Source organism: Protopterus annectens, chromosome 2.part0 (assembly GCF_019279795.1).
Source record: "Protopterus annectens isolate FY-2018-M chromosome 2.part0, PAN1.0, whole genome shotgun sequence".
Lineage (NCBI taxonomy): Eukaryota > Metazoa > Chordata > Ceratodontiformes > Protopteridae > Protopterus > Protopterus annectens.
Genome location: NC_056728.1, coordinates 1,089,514,801 through 1,089,530,370, shown reverse-complemented (window position 1 = coordinate 1,089,530,370; position 15,570 = coordinate 1,089,514,801).

The following is a 15,570-nucleotide window of genomic DNA, read 5'->3' as shown; positions in this document are numbered from 1 at the left end:
GAATAAAAACTCATGCAAATATGAACATGTTTATCAATAAGCAACATAGTAGAGAAAGCATTCCTTTCTTTTACTTTTCTGTTTTCCATATGTTCCAAATTCCCTGGGTTCTTTCTCTTGCTCTGATCCTGCATATGCACACACCTCCACCTGGTCTTGAGGAACTAAATCCCCAAACCTTAATTATCAGCTAGTTTGTTTTCTTTCGTTACTTTGCCTGTACACAGTCTAGCGATTTGTTCACTTTTATCATCCATGTACATGGATTTTCAACCCTTTCTTTTTATATATTTGTTTTACCCCCCCCCCTGCCATTTTACAATAGTGATTTCTTTATCTCCTTTCCCTCATCTCTAGTTCCTCACTAGTAATACCTTCATCTTCCTTCTCCCTCATCTGGTTCTTCAGTAGTGATGTATTCATCACCATCCCCACCCTACACCCTCATGTGGTTCAGTCTCCATCTGTAATACTCCAGGACATATCTCCACTTTATTGTCATCTTTTCTAACCTTTCTGTCTTAAATCCCTTTATGAACTATCAAACGAGATTTACAAACTCTTATTTAATTCTAGTTTTAACACTGCCCCTTCCTCCTTTCCAATTTCTGGGTATCTACATTGTAATACTTTCTACTGATGTTAGTGGCAAGTGTAACTTCTTCCTTGTCCATCCTGCCTCTTTTTCCCCCATCCCCACATACAAAAGCTCTAGGACTAATCCATCTTTTTTTCCTGAATGTCTCAATCCATTCCTTGCACACTGCCTTCCACTGATCATTGGCCCACCCACATTCCCTGAATGTGTTGACCATTCCTGCCTTGCCTGGTCGGTACCTACAACATGTATTATCCTGTACGTAATATCATTTTTTCTTAATGCTATGGGTCAGGGCATTTCCTTTAGCAGCTGCCTTATCACTCATATGACTTACTAGATTTCTTTAAGCCAGAGTTTTCCTTTGTCTCTCAAAAGCTTTTTAGTCATCCATTCCACTGCTCTCTGTTAAGTCTCCATATTTAAGATATTTTTATCCTTGTTGATACATTTTGAATTTTCCCATGGCACTGCCCAGCTATATCTTCTCCTGTTGTGATGCAGTCTCTCAGCATCTCTTTGTATTCCCTTTACACTCTTAGAGAGATGTTCATGATACTGATTTCTGCTGCAGTAGCCTTAGTTATATGGTTTGTATCCTGCCAAGGATATAACAGCCAGCCAGCTTCCAAAGCTTCAAGGCACCTTCCTTGCACTCAAACTGTCAGGCAGCTTGAGCTGAGTTGACTAAAAAGACAGGTTTGGATACCAAGCCTTTCTGAGGTTTTCTGCCACTTGAAAAGTTCTCTAACGCTTTGAGGGTCAATGCTTGGCTTGTGCTGTTCCTTTGCTGGGCAGATAAGTTCCCTTTGGGGAAACAACTTTCCATTTAAAAAAATCTTTTGTTTGATAACACTTTCCTGTTCAGGAAAGTAATTTTAAAGTTAGGAGTTTGTGTTTTAATGGACTGTCATCAGACTGTACTGTACTTTTAAACAAGAGAGCGCTCTTCTCCCTGTCTGTTTAAAAGTTGTTTAAAGTATTTAAAATTATATTTTCTAGGATAAATTGTGTTTTTCTGATTTTGGGAGCTGGTTAGGTGTTTTAAAGTGATGTTTACTATGTTTTTCTGTAAAAAGGTGACTTTTAAAGACTTTACAGTTTTATTGGCTTTTGCTGCTTCTTTTCCCAGGGGAAAAAGCATAATTTTCAGCTTAAGCATGGAACAAACTCTCAATCCCATGGCCATTCCTTCTTCCACCCACAAAAAGAAAAAGTTAAGCCTTTGCCACCACAGCAGGCTAGCAATTTGCCTCAGCAACATGTGGATTACTCTCCTGTGGCCATTAGTTGTACCTTAGACCACTCATCTTTTACCCCAGATCCCTCTAGTGTAGCACCTACAGCTATTGTTAGTCCTGGGAGAGGGAACAGGGAAGGCTTCCCTATTTTGCCAGAATGTTGTGGCCATCCCTGGGGAAGCTACCAGTGCTGCTTTCATTAATAACACTGCTGGCCCGTTTTTCCTTTCACAAAGAAACAAAAACGAAACATGTATCTTCTTTTGAAATATCTTTGTACAGGAGTAATTTACAAGATCTTGCTCAGAGTTTAATTCAGGTTATTTTTCATTCTTATAGACTTGTTTCTGGTAAAAAAAGGAGGGAGACCTCTTTTCCTGAAGAGATTCAAGATCCTAAATCTGGACAGGAAGATGAAGGGACATACATATACAAGGTTTTCTTCTCATATTTCTGATTCAGACTCAGAAGAGAGCTCAGTTTCTGATTCTCCCTGTGAGGGGTTATGTTTCTGGAAGACTATTTCCAGAATGTGCCAGTGATTTCAGTGGGAGAAGATTGATGTTTCCCAGTCTCTCAGAAAACACTTTGATCTGTTAAAGAAGGAATTTCTAAAATCTTCATCTATGCCTCCATTTCTGCCAGCTTTGGAGCATGTATGTGTTACTGCCTGCAATTAGCTACCCATAAAAAGGCAGATAAGATGTATGAAGTTCCTTAGTCTTTTATTTAGTTTCTTCTGTTGCACAAGTCAGTACTCATTGTTTACAGCGTGTGTATGACTCATTTGATACTTCTTCCAGGTCTATGGCCACTGGTAGGTACTGTTGTTGAGGAGGTTTGCTGGCTATGCACTCAGAACTCCCCAGAGGACATTAAAATGAGCTTCTAAATTCTATTTTGAATAGATATTTAGTTTTTGGCACCTCTGCTACAGAAATGATCAAAAAGTGTGATGAAAGAGGTAATGTGACACAGGGATTTTCAGCCCTCCTTTTCCAAATTTTCTAAGGGATTCTCTAACCTCTCATCCAATTTTAGCAAAATTCAAAATAAACAGTATCAACAAAATGCTGGCAACCAGATGTTTAAGAAGAAATGACAGGGGTTTCCAAAAAAATTATGACACCCCCCCCAAAAAAAAAAACAACAAAGACAATCCAACAAGTCAGAATGCCTATTTGAGGGACCTTGTTCCCTCTCCCACCCTGACAGCCCTTTTTTCCCTTCCAGAAAGTCTGAATCACCACTTTTCTCTTTGACGATAGATAGTTTCTGACAGATGGGTTCTGAAGATCATTTATCAAAGTTACAGATGGCAATGGGAAGAAATTCTTCCTTTCCATGGGATAATCCCTCAGCCAGACAAGACTATTTTATTTCCAACTGTCCTTAATCACATGTTGTCCCAGGTAGTAATAGAGTCAGTTCCTCCTTCCCAGGTGTGAAAAGGATTTTATTCAAGGATGTTTTTAGTGCCAAATAAAGAAAATTCTTGGGTACCAGTTCCTGATCTTTCTTTTCTAAACCTGTTTGTGCTAGTGCTCAGTTTCAAAATGCTGTCACATCACAAGCTGTTACCTCTTCTTCTTCCACGTCACCTGGTAACACTAGATTTTAAAGATGCTTATCAAAACATCCCAATTCATCCATATTTCTGATGTTTCTTAAGGGTTTGTGCTTATGAATCACATTATCAGTTCTCTGCCTTATCATTTGAACTGTCCACTGCACCAAGAGTGTTTGTAAACTGTCTTGCTCCCATTACAGCTCATTGCAGGGTACAGGGTATCTACATTTTTCCATATTTAGATGACTTAGTAATCTTTGCAGAGTCTTTTTCAAAGTGTCAGGAATCTCTCACTTGTGTGAGATCTCTTATACAAGCTGAGATTCCATGAGGAGATTAAAAATTCTTTTTTGACTCCTTCTCACAGGACTGAATTACCGAGGTTTCAGCTAGACACCTCAGTTCAAAGAGGTTTTCTTCCACAGGAAAAAAAAAATAGATGCATATCTAAATCAGTGTCTAAACCCTTCCACTCGGACGTCAGTCACTGCGAAGAACTACCTCAGGATTTTGGGTCTCATGGCATCTCTTTTTCTCATGATATCCCTGGCAAGACTTTACATGTGAAAGATACAATAGTATCTGAAGTCTGTTTGTCCCAGTGTCCTTTGCCCTTTCAAATCCCAGTCTGGGGTTTTTCAGAAGGGAAATCACTTGGTAGAGACAGCAAATATCTTAAAACAAGGTCTCCCATTTTCACTCCCTATTCCAAAACAATCAGTCAACATGGACACCTTGGACTTTGCTTGCGGAGATCCTCTGCACATACTTTTACCAAGCATTATAAGTCTGATTCTTATTCTAGGTGTGTGATGTCCCTGGACTAGCCCAGTCATCAAGCGACCTCAATTCCTGCTACTGGCAACAGTGAGGAATGTACACACTGGGAGGATGACAAGTACACACACAGTAAAGTGCAATTTCCCTTAAGAGTACACAGAGATCACAGTCAGTCTGGGGGTGGTTCACCTCTCTTTCTCCAGATCCCCAATAAGACTCACCACTGGCACAGCTATAGGGTTGAGATCTTGGCTGAGTGACCAAACCAAGATCTCCAGTACCCTCTCTGTTCAACTAGTGATTTGTGTGCCTGCCCAAGTAGCTGGCACATACTCTTTGAGATTTGATTTATATACACACACACACACACACACACACACACACACACACACACACACACACACACACACACACACACACTCTCCTGGGAAAGGCTGGCACTGGTTTACTAGCTATGACTACTTCTGCCCAGACTATAAGGTAGTTCCAAATGCCACCAGTCATTCTTTATCAACTACTTTAAGGCTCTTAACAAAGGGTGTCCAATCCTACATTATAATGTTACTATTAATCCAAATGGTAGTTTGACCAAGAGCCAGGCTATAGGAGTGGTCTGAACAGTATTACCAAATAGATATGCAAGTACTGTAAGAGCTTACATATATCTAAACAGACCAGCCACAATTGAAAATTTTAAATATATTTAGTAATAAATAATAAAAGAACAAGACAGTACTCAGTAAATATCACAGGAAATATTTAAAACAGCATTGCAGGACTATCTCAAATAAATAAAGAAAACAAAAAAGCTATACTTTACTATATTCCTACCTGAATCTAAGAGTTACTATGCCCTAAAAACTTACTTACAGAACAATAAGCAAGTAGACATTTAAGTGGATGTTCTTGTTAGGTTAAAGACAAAATACAAAATGCCCCCCCCCAAAGAGTTCCAAAATTAATACCAGTATTACTGCTGGGTTAGTTTGGATGACATCACTTTTGTCACCTGACTTTATTTACCAAGCTAAGCCCCCATTGTAAGAAACTACCAATATTTCAGCATCTTCCTGTGAAAAATACATATCTCTCAGATCTTTGTAACTGTTGGAAGACATAAAAGAATAAAACACTTACAAAACAATGCATAAGGCACCCTAGTTCTAGACATCCTGTCTCCTTGCTGTATTGAAACTAATTTTTATAGCACAATCATAAAGCAATTTAATTTTAACTATTTTCTTGAAGTTTTGCAAGTTAACCCTCTATGCTTTAGTTCCTACTGTTACAACATATACATTTACACATGTACAATAGATTATATACATTTCTGCTCTAATCCAGCAGGGCACCCTGTAGTCACACATCCATATTCAGCAGTGTACAAATCCTGTTCAACACATGCTTCTGTACCAGCAGTTTAATATACACATAACTACAATGCTAGTATATTTGCAAGACAAGCAGGTGAATCACATTGACATTCACAAATGACACATAATTATTTGCAAAATTCCAGACTGCTGTGCTGGCAGTATCTCCCTCTGTCACAACTCTAGACAAATCACACTAATATTCACAAATGACATATAACTATCCACAAAATTCCAGATAGCTGGGTTGGCACTATTTCCCTTTGTCACAAGGTGTAGATCAGGCTTTGCTAGAACCATTGCCCAGGGGATCCAAGATTTTCTCCTTTAACATCCCAAATGTAGTAAGCTAGGGTAATCTACCATATAGCTCAGGGTACTGTAGCAATAATCAGTAGGATGAATATGGTACAATTGTGTAAGTAAACTTGTCATAACAGTAGATGTTTGGGGCTTTCCAAGGTGGCTGCACTCTAATCAACAACTTGATTTCAACTCTCCCAGTATGAAAAAATAAATTGATAGATAAGGGCCAGTAGTTTTGCCTGTTTTAGTAAAATTCAGTTACTGGCTAATAAGTACACAGCCTAGATGCCAGCAAAGAAGAAACTTAAGAGATCCAGAAAGAAAATCAACTAGAAAAGGTGAAGAGAAAACGCTGACTGGGAAGAATCCTGCAGCTGGTCAAATGGAAATCAAAGTCTAAACCAACTGTACTAGACAGAAGTAGTGAATATAGTATCAGAGATAAAACAACTGGAATTGGCATCTTCAGAAAAGGGTAGGAACAAATTACATAGAAAAAAATGGGAACTGTGGGAACAACACATGCAGAGGTGGAACGAGGTTTAAAAGAGGATTTGAATGAGCAGTATGTTTGACTAACAATGGCTGGTTAGGTTTGCAACTAAATGTATGTCAATATGGTTTGTTTTCATTTATATGAATGTATGATTTCCCATGTCATACATGATAATTTAATAAATATGTTTCTTGTAAAAAAAAACAATTAACAGTTAATTTAGGAGAAGATGAGACGAAAACAATAATGTATAACCATGACAGCAGATGTTTCAATAATCACTGCTGCAGTAGCCACTCCCTCTCTCTCTCCCTCCCTCTATCCCCTCTGATTTTTGGTGTGTTTTTTATGCCAGGGTAAAAATTTTTTTTTTGTTCCAAGCATTGTCTTTTTGGGGTTTAGCCTCCCTCTTTTTGTTGCCTTTTTAGTCATCCTAGCTCGAGCTGACTGATAGTTTAGGTATGTGGAAGGTGCACTGAAACTTGGTAAGCTAGCCAGCTGTTTTATCCTTGGCAGGATATGACGCATATAGCTAAGGCTACTGCAGCAGTGATCAGTCAAACAGCTACTGTTCTGGTAAGTTTACTTACACGACTGTACTTTCTAATATTCTGCTTGTAGCAGGCTGTATTTTGTCCTACTTCTTCAAAGGCATAGATTTTACTTTTACCATCCTTTCTGCCCTTTAAAACTTGTTCTTAACCTAAGTTTCAAATTTTCCCAAAGCATTTGGACTCTGCTCTTTCTGTCACCATTTCCCTAAAGTCCAGCAGGCTGTCACCCTGTCATACTCCTTATACATAAAACGTAAAATGAGCGAAAAACAAACTATAAACCAAAAAACAAGGAAAGAAACTGTAGAACGGCACCAGAAATTTATTGAAATGAATACTCCTTATACATAACACTTCTTCACAAATGCAATTTTAACATGTTATCCAGGAATTCTTTTGCTTCGATTTTCTAGATGCCTTTCCCATCCACTATATTTTCATGCCTTAGATCCCATCAATGTCCTTCCTTTAATAAACTCTCCTTATCCACTGCAGTGTGATAAATGTGGTTGTATATTCCATAGTTAAGGGACATTTCCACCATCTCATCTCTGCTTATGATAACCCAATTTCTTTTTTTGTTATTCTGTGCCCCTTATCATGAAAGATATTATCTATTACCTCTTTCTGGATTTTAAACAGATCTCCATCTCCCCAGGATTAGGAGATGGCTCACTATGGGTAACACTAGGGTGGTGGTCACAGCAGCAGCTGGGGTATGACCCAAGTGACTTTGGCTCAGGTCTTCAATCTTCAGTAAAGTGATGAAGAAGAAACACTTGCAATGTGTGCCTCTATAATCAGCTATCCTGAACTGCATATGTTTAATACTTTTACTGGAGAGTTGACTTGATATCAGAAGCAAAAGTACTTAACTATCACTGGATGCTGTATTTTTCATTCCCACTAAATTTTTGGGCAAGCTTCATGATTATGCTGTGCTTTCCTGCTGTCTTAAGCCCAAATAAAAGTCCTCCTCTGGCTACTAAATGTTTCACAAGGTGCACAAACAAGGAATATATTGTGTTAACTCTCATATCAGTCTCATTTTGTAAACACATTTGCTTCACTGACCAGTTTCACCTGTCACCAATTCCTGTCACTTATGTTTTCTTTGCTTTTTCAGATTTTTGGTTCAAGATGATGATCTTGCACCAATAAACATCTCTGAACCTGCAGAGACACTTCTGTAAAAACTGGAAGCTCTGGATTGAACATTTTGAGTTGTACCTCACTGAGAGTGGTTCTTCTGGATAAGTTTGATTCATACCATAGATGAAACCATTAAGATATTTAACACTTACTTTTAGAGAGGAGGAGAAAGACAACATTGCAGTCCTAAAAAGTAAACACCAGGCCAACTGTGAGCCAAAGAAGAATCTACCATACATGAGGGATTTCTTTTTCCTCAAAATCAGGTGGTTCAGGAGACAACATATGCTCATGTTACTCATTTTAAACATTGGGTTCAAGATGATGCATTTTGTGACTTATCTGATTTCAGAGCTGTAGCTAGATCAATCCGCACCTTTGACAGTTCCCAGACTGTTGTCCCCAACCCAAACTTGAGGACCAAAAACATCCTTAGAACTGCAGAACTATAGCAAAAAGCTTCTTCTTCTTGTAACAATTTCTAACAAGTAAAAGACATTCATTTAAGCAGACATGATATCAAGCACTCTTGCTTAAATGAATGACAGTTCTGAACTTGCACCTGATCAGCAACATTTCTGAGGTGCCAGTTGTGCCCCACTGCCCCTCTAACAGGCTGCACCCATGGCACCTGCCCTTTTGCTCCACCTTAACTACCCTACTAGCTGGTTCAATTATAAAAGCATCTGAATCATCTGTGGAATCAGGAATGATCGCCTAATACTGAAACTATCGGGAGAAGCTGATTTAACATTGGAGAAAAACTGGAGAAAAAAAATATATTTAGAGCGAATAAACTATTGTGTGTGCAGTTTACAAGCATGACAGAAGAGTTGTAAATGTGTACAATAAAGAGCTGTGCATGAAAAGGATGTGAACATGACAAATACATTCACTAAAATTAATGAAAATAAAGACAAAACTGCAAGTGACAGCATGTTATCTAAGATAGCATCTGGCAAGAAATGAGTTGGAAGAAATCACACCCTTTGTAAACATGGTAGCTTTAGGCAAGAAAATACATGCTTTATTGCTTTAACTATGTAGGCCCGATGGGGATAATGGTAATTTTGCAATGTGTGTAAGAAAAACAAATACAGCAATAACAAATAAATGTTGCAAAGACAAAACATCAGGCAAAGTAGAAATGTCAATGAGAATTACAGAAATACAGTCTGTTTATACAGGGCATGCTGCATGCAGTCTCATTGCAGTGTATGAAATTGCTGCATTTTATATTACTGTACTCTGCCATTGCTACATTGCCTGTTAATGACTGATTATACAGTGCTAAAAATATGAATAGTTTTTCTCTTCATTTTTCTCATTATTTACCCTCTGGTCCTAGTTGTGTCTAAGTTAGTCTGTTTTTCTCAAGAGTTACTGAAGGCAAACTGGAATGCTTCAGGGATCTCTGCTACTTCAGTTTCCTGCTTGATGCTGCGCTATTATTCGCAACAGCCATATTTCTTTGCAGCTGAATGTCACTTCAGCCTTGTGTTCCCAAACAAATATATTACAGGGAAATGTCTTGCTGGCTAGGCAACCGAACCTGGATATATCACACATTTTCATGTATAGGAAAACCAAGCATGCACATACGTACATCAGAAGCAGTATTATATCATTACCAGCCTTGACATTGAACCTGTTAAGGTTAGTGATACTGCTGATGTATAGAAGCACTGATGATCTGCTGTTTGACTTTGTGTTCTTTGCATCCATAGGTACAGCCCAGTTTTGCCTCTGTAATGTATCCAAGCATTAACCTAAGCCAAAAAATACAAATAAATAATGAAATGCAAATGTGAGTTGTGTACAGGAATACATAAGGCTTGTAAATGAGCCTGTGTATATGAATTCTATACTAGACACTTGTACAAACAGTTACTCAATTATTTCACAGTATATGCTGCAGGTTGTGATCATGCACTGTCCCTTGTAATAACACACACAAATATATCATGACACATAGGGGTGTGTGTGTGTGTGTGTGCACGTGTCCATCCACTAGCACATCATCATGCAGTATATCACTTAATACAGGACAGTGTTACAGCAGACACAATAGTACAACATCATTACACTACGTAAGTGTTGTGCTGTATTTACAGTGCTGATAGTAGTGTTAAGAGCACAGCATGGCAGCCTATGTGTCTAAATATGGACATTTGAAAGCAGCTAGTACTGTTGCTTGTGATTCACTGCCATTGCACTTGGACTCTCACCATTAGGTTCATAGGTGTGTACTAGGCTAATGACCACTAGGGCCATTTTAAGACTAGCCATGCATCCCATTACTTCTTCACTGCCGATATCATACGCAGAGTCAGAGTGTGTGTTGTACAGGATTCACATCTTATGCTGCAAATGCTTCCAGTAGCACATATCCAGCACTACAGCATGCTAGTTGTCTGTCAGGTGCCAGAATCCGCCACATCACATACACACTTAAGTCTCTCAATAACAGGTACTGTTATGACTCTGTCATAGTCCATTTTGGTGTGAATGACTTGAGACATACCTCTCTGGACTATATGAAGAGAGACATGACTGAGCTCGCTGATTATGTGTCCCAGGTAGGTATGTCCCTAGCCTTAAGCAGCATTCTACTATCACCCAGAATGATGCCTCGGTACAAACAGCAAATGATTGACTTTAACAACTGGCTTAATTTCTGGTGTCATACCAGGGGGATCCACTACCTGACAGTCTCGGAAGATATGACTGACAGACCATGATGCTTTGCCAGAGATGGCCTGTATCTGTCTCACCTGAGCTTCAGGCTTCTAGCAAATGCTCTTGCCTCCCCTGTAGTGCCTTTTTTAGGAAAAGTGATGAGGTTAAAACTACCAACATAAAAATTTCAACAAAACACAAATTAAAGGTCATGCTGCTAAACGCTAGGAGTCTAAACATGAAACTACATTCATTGCAAGCATTCCTAACCCTGGAAAATGCTGACATCTGTGCAGTCACAGAAACCTGGTTCAAAGCTGTGGAGAGAACCCCAGTCTTACCTGGTTACTCATCCTGTCATACATTCAGACCCCAAACTGTGGGCAATAAAGCCAAAGGAGGTGGAGTTTCAATATATATTAAAGACGTACACACCTCCAGGCTGGTCAAACAGTATGACGCACAGGAGACACTTCAGATGCAGTTAACCATTGACAAGACCCCTATACAAATCATAACTAGCTACCAGCCCCCAAATATGACTCAAGATGCCCAATCCGCCTATCTGGACCTGTTTGAGTCGATCAAGATTCAACCCTTTACCTTGATTCTGGGTGATTTTAACTTCCCAAACACAGATTGGAAGAACTACTCATGCCAGAACACAAATGCCCAGAGATTCCTTGATTTTGTCAATGCAAATGCCTTAGAACAGCTAGTCGATACCCCATCAAGAGGTGATAATATCTTGGACTTGGTATTAACCAACATGAGTAACCACTGCAGCATCCCTATAGTATCATCTTCCCTGGTAAGATTCGACCACAAACCAGTCACTTTCGAAGTCACCATGTCCACCAACCTCCTTCTAGCTAGGATCAAACATAAAAGTTTCTCCAAAGCTAATTACAGCCTCCTGAGAGATGGCATAAACAGCTTCACAGCCCCCCCCCTCCCCCTCTGTAGGAACTGGCACCAATATCGAAAACTACACCAAAGCACTGTATGAGCATTTATATAGATGCATGGAATCAGAAATACCCAATAGGACTAAATCATCCTCTGCAAGGAAGAGTAAACCTATCTGGTGGACATCTGCAATAAATAAACTCTATAACAAAAGGAAAAAATTGCTGTCCAAGATCAAGAAGGAGCAGGTGCCTAACTGGAAGCAATGTCTCCTTAGCCTGATCAAGCAAATAAGAGCACTAGTGAAATCCTCCAAAGCAAACTTTGAGTCCAAATTGGCCACATCTGCTAGAGACAATCATACGCCCTTCTTCACATATGTCTGCAACCTCAAAAGAAACACCCAGATCTGTTCAGAACTGGTGGTCAAGGACACCATATATACAAATGTAGATATAGCAAACTTGCTTGCTGACAGATTCAGCAAAAACTTTACCCCTCTGTCCTCCCAACAGTAAATCAGGAAATCCCCAGTACCTGCCCCCTTCCCCTTATATCTATGGAACGGGTCGTCACTGCTCTCTCAAAGGCAAAAAATACAGCCTCCATGGGACCCAATAACATCCCAGGCTGCATCCTACATGAACTCAGGCTGGAATTTGCAGCACCATTAGGCACCCTATTCAACCAAAGCCTGAGTGCTGGCTTTGTCCCAGCTAAGCTGAGGACAGCCACTGTCATCCTTTTACACAAAGGTGGGGTGTCCACCAATCCTGGAAATTATAGACCCATCAGCCTAACTAGCCTGATCTGCAAGGCCATGGAATGGATTATCATGGACCTCATAGATAAGGACATTGGCAACTTCCAAACACTTGATCCCACACAGTCTGGCTTCATCAAGGGAAGATCGTGTCTGCTAAATTTAGTCAACTTCTTTGAGACAGTCTCCAAAGCCATGGACGAGGGGAAGATGGTGCACACTGCCTACTTTGACCTGGCCAAAGTCTTTGACACTATTCCCCACTCAGGCATAATAGATAAACTATCTCAACTAGGCATCAATCCATATGTTACCAGATGGGTAGTAAACTGGCTCACTGATAGAATCCACGTAGTCAAAATAGGGGAAGCCACCTCAAGCAGTAGATCCATAATAAGCGGCATACCCCAGAGTTCAGTCTTGGGGCTTCTGTTATTTGGGATATACTTTTCTGAGGCACAGGCCAAAACCAGTGAGCTATGGCTGACCAGGTTTGCAGATGACTGCAAGCTGGGTGCTGTCATCAATTCCCCTAGGGATGTGGACATCCTCCAAGAGGGCCTAACTCAGACAAATGACTGGTGCCAGAAACATGGCCTCAAGCTGAATATTAAAAAAATGTATCATCATCCCCTTTGGGGAGAGTGATATCCCTACAAATTATCACATTAATAGCAATGTCCTAAGCATGCAATCAGTTGTGAGGGATTTGGGCATTCACGTTGATAGCAACCTGACTTTTGACCACCATGTTGCTTCCGTTGTACTGAAAGCCTTCTACATAGTCCACCTCATAAGTAAGTGTATCTCATCCAGGGACATGGTGGTCATAACATCTCTGATCCCTTACATTAGTTTGTCTTTTTGGCTTTTCCCGGTTAGGGGTTGCCACAGCAGAACTCCGGTCCGCTAATGATTGGCAGTAGATTTTTATGGTGCCGAGTTGCCAGCCCGATGTCCAACCTTCAACAAAGGCACGCCCATTCACGCATGTCTTTCGAACGCCACTCAACCGCGGGGAGGACATGCAGACTCCACACAGAAGGCACTTCAGCTGAGAATCGGACAGGAGAACCTCTTACTGTGAGGCAACAATGCTACTGCTGCACCACCATGGCCTGCCCATTATTGAGTACAACACCCCTTTTGGCATGTACCTCGCAAAGCACAAGCAGCAACTGGGGAGACCACAGAGGTTCCTCACCAGGAGAATCCAGGGCCTCAAACATCTACCATACACAGATAGGCTAAAAGCCCTATCCCTCTACTCAGTTTCATACAGACTCCTCAGAGGTGACCTCTGTCTGGCAGGCAAGGTGATCACAAACCCCACCTTGATGGGACTGCTGCATATCTGCAAGTCAAGCTCCACTCGGGTTACCCGCACGTGCGGCCTCAACCTGGTCTGTGACATCAACAAGACTTGTTGGCAGGACAGATTTGTGTCACAGAGACTCTCCCATGTATAAAATAAACTCCTTCTCCACATCAAGCAGAGTACCTCTTTACCCCTTTTTAAGCGCAACCTGGATAACTGGATTAGAAACAGAAAATATACCACTGGGATTCCACCTGTGTCACTGCTGGACAGGGTCTTTGGGTGCTGATTTGTCTAAACATGGGCTAAACTCTTGGCTAGGCTTATAAGGATCTCAGGGCCAATAGCCTAGTAACCTCATATGATCCTATATGTCTAGCCTTGCACACAAAGTAGGCAGATATGCTGAGGTACATGTCTGCTCAGCATGGCATGATCCTGCCTTTCCATGGTACATTGATCTGCTAAGCATGCCGTGAGCCTACCTTTCTATGGTATACTTACCTACACAGTGCATCATGGTTGTGCCTTTCCATTATGCACTGATCTGCTCAGTGTGCTGTGGTTCTGCCATACTACTGAACATATATCTGCTCAGTGTGCCATTCTCCAGCCTTATCATGGTACACTTATGTGCTCAATTGTCACTAAACGTGACTGACCTGTGATTTTTACTGTTAATCATGCTCCAGATCTACAGTTGTGGTATGTGGAGGATATTTATAATTATTGTCTTTCTTAACCACCAAGAATGAACTTTATGCTGAGCCACTGAATGTGATCAGTAGTTTGCCTTTACGTAAAACAAAGGAAACAAACTCTACCAGGATTCTTGTGAAATAAAACCCCTTGTTTCACATTTATAAAAAGTAGTAAGAGTTCCTGTCATGGAAAATGTTGCAAAGCAAATTTGTCCAAGACTACTGCTTAATAAAACCCTAGAGGTCCCATTTGTGTAAAGCAATATGATGTAAATCATAGGCCTTTCCCCATGTGAAATATTGTAGACATTTTTAAGGATGCTTACTGGGCATGGCAGTTTAATATTTTTGATGATGTTTGGTTGTTTGATATCATTTGTCTGATAGGTCATCTACACTTTGATAAATACTTGCTTTATTCTGTATCCTGAAGTATCATGAGTAAGTAGCATATCACTCACATGGATTTGTAGAACAAGTACTTTCTTCCCCAGAATCAGTGGAAGATACAAGAATCCCCTATACAATGCAAGCAGAATTGACATTTTCTATAAATTACTACATTAATGAATTTTATGTAAGAGTTTTGTTGAGCTGATGTTTTTTGCTGTTAGCAAATTCAAATGCCATTGTATAGTCTTAAGGTTAAAATAGCTCAAAGATGAAACCTAAAATTAACTATATATATTTTTTTCAGTTTTATACTGTCGTCTGATCCTAAATCCCAAAAAAACTAAAATGCTGTTATTTTCACCAACACATAGGTCTACCGCTTTCACCTTTACCATAAAATCAAATGATGGCACAATAATCTCCCCTGACCCATCTACAAAACTATTAGGTGCCATCATAGACAATAATCTCAAATTTGACCTACATGTTAACCAAACTATCAAAACCATCAATAAAAAACTAGGGTCACTTTACAGAATAAAAGCCTTCCTAACCCCTCCAGCTAAAATTGCCATAACTCGCTCTCACCTTCTTTCAACCCTTCTGTATGCATCCCCTCTACTCTCGAATTTGAACAAGAATGTCCTTAACAAACTCTCAATTTGCTACAACCACATTGCCAGGTTTGCCACTGGGCTGCCTTTTAGGACACATCATTGCATCAATCTAAATCAGCT